This window comes from Gracilinanus agilis, chromosome 5 (assembly GCF_016433145.1).
Source record: "Gracilinanus agilis isolate LMUSP501 chromosome 5, AgileGrace, whole genome shotgun sequence".
Lineage (NCBI taxonomy): Eukaryota > Metazoa > Chordata > Mammalia > Didelphimorphia > Didelphidae > Gracilinanus > Gracilinanus agilis.
Window position 1 is genome coordinate 210,836,845 of NC_058134.1, and position 2,526 is coordinate 210,839,370.

General features: G+C 36.6%; 1 non-coding gene across 1 annotated transcript; it reads right to left on the reverse strand.

Moving 5' to 3' along the window:
- Positions 1-1,844: 1,844 nt before the first annotated feature.
- LOC123250776 lies at positions 1,845-1,949 on the reverse strand. Its single transcript, XR_006506418.1, has one exon. It is a non-coding gene; the product is annotated as a U6 spliceosomal RNA (small nuclear RNA).
- Between the last annotated feature and the right edge of the window lie 577 nt (positions 1,950-2,526).

A 2,526-nucleotide genomic window follows, 5' to 3' on the forward strand; every position in this document is an offset into this window, starting at 1 on the left:
TAGGCCAACCTCTACTCCCATGTCACAGATCTCTTCAGATGGAAGGATGTTTCACCCTAACCTTTTGCTGCCACTCCAGAATTTGATTTGAAGCATTATTATTTTAAAGTTGCTCAAAAGGGAATGTCATCCTTCTCCTTCTCATCTGTTTTTCTTTGTAGGTCATCTTTCACTCATTTTCAAGCTGGTCAATTCTGGCTTTCATGACACTATTTTCTTGTTTTAGTTTATTTGCCTCTGTTTCCAGATGACTCATTTTCCTTTTTAAGTTCTTTTCCCAATTGTCTTCAGCTTCTCTTAATTGTTTTTTGAATTGTTTTTGAGTTCTTCCAAAGCCTGAGTCCAATTTGCTGGAGTTTCTGCATTTTTTCTTGGTGTTCCTTGGTCCTCCTCTGTTCCATTTGCACTTTGTAATTTCCTTTTTCTTTTTCTGTCGTCTACTCATATTTTTTCCTTCTTCCTTCCCCCACCTCGTTTTATTGACTGTAATCTTGCTTCCCTGATTATTTGCTGGATCTGTGGGTTTGGGCTATTCTGTCCTGAAGGGGCTTCTTCTCTGCTCTGCTGATTGACTAGATTAGGCTGATGGAGTATTAATGAGCCCTGAGGTCAGATCTTCCCCAGCTGATATCAGAAGCTGAAGGAGAAGGTGAAGGTATGGAGGATGAAGGGAGTTGTGCTTCCTGCCCTGTTATCAAGGTATTCTGTCAGGGTTGCAGCCTTTGCCCTGGGATCCAAGTCAGCAGGATTCTTAAGGAGGCTCTTAGTGCTTTTGGTGGGGGAAGGGTGTTGGAGATTGAGCTTTTCTTATCTCTGAAGGCTTTTTATCTGCCCTGTTTAATAGATTGGAATATTCACTTTAATTATGGTGGACAGGCAGTGAAAATGATCAATCAAAATATGCTGTTGTGTTTTAGGAACAGAAAAGCAGTCCAGTGTCACTGGATATCAGAGTACATGGAAGGGAGTAAGGAATAAAAAGACCAGAAAGCTAGAAGGGGAACAGATTATGAACTGGAAGTCACAGGGAGATATTGGAGTTTATTGAATGTGGTCAGATGTGTTTTAGGAAGATCAATTGAACAGCTGAATGAAGAGACTTTTAGACTGGTAGACTGACCAGCATGCTATTGCAATAATCCAAGAAGTAAAGCGGTGAGGGCCAACCAGTAGGGAGTGGTATGAAGTTATTTATGACAGAACTTGAGAACTGATTGAATATGCAGGTGTGGAGAGGGTCAAGGATAGCACCTACATTGCAAGGCTGGGTGACTGGGATGATACTATGGTTTCCTTGATAGTAGGAAGTTGTGAGATAGTAGTCTATACATAGTTTGATACAGACTGCTTTTCAGCAGTTCTTGGCAAATATAGTGAATTTTTTGCCCTAGGAGCTTAGTTTTAAAAAAGAGTTTTAATAAAACAAGACTATTCTGTTCTTGTACTTTCACATATTTTACACCTAGTCTATTTTTCTGAGCTACCTTTCTATTTTTAAATCAGTACTAAAATTTTAAAATGGCTACTGCTTGATAATGCAGCTTGAAATTTGGTACTGATAGAACCCCTTCTCATCTCTTCCCCATTATTTTCCTTGAGATTCTTGATCCTTTTTTCTTCCAAATGAATTTTGTTATTATTCTTTCTACTTTAAAGTCATCTTTTGGTAAAATGGTATGGCATTGAACAAGTAAATTAATTTAGGTAGTATTGTTATTTTATTATAGTGATTTGGTCTCTTCATGAGCAATTAATATTCTTTATTTAGGTCAGACTTTTTTACATGTGTGTAAAGAATGTTGTGTAGTATAACATATTCAAAAGATTAAAAATATGTAAAAATTAAAAATATGGAATGCTTTACAAATTTGTAGGCCATCTTTGCTTAGGGATCATTCTAATCTTTTCTGTATTGTTCCAGTTTTAGTGAATGTTGCTGAATTGAGTACTCCTTGTTTTTGTTTTTATTACATTAAGCAACTAGGTTTCTGATTTTTATTAGTCAATAAGAATTCTTGGTTATTTCTTTTTATTAATTAGCAGCCTGAAATTTTATTTGTTGTACTATCTCTTTTTTCATTTTTTTCATTTCTGAAAGGTCTGAAAGAATCTTAGGTGGCACTTCAGCATGCCATGTGTCATGTACTCTGGGAATACTCTTAATAGTACAGATAATATGAATTGGCTGTCACCCATTTCTATGAAATCTGCAGCTGCATCCTGTTATTGTACCATTGACTTGCATTTCTGCATTACAATCAATTCTCACTGTCTATAATAATGGGGGTTGGGGAATGAGGACTAACTAGCATGGCAAATTGTTCTAACCGGCAGAGCAGATTGAGTACTGGATCTGAGCCCAGCAAACCTGGGTTCAAATCTAGCCTTTGATAGTTTGTTGCGTTGGTTAGGAACTATCTTTCTGAGCCTATAAAACAGGTATAATGACATCTCTTGTATGGTTTATTTTGATAGCCAAATATTACAATGTATACAAAGTGCTTTGCAAACTTTATAACACTATAA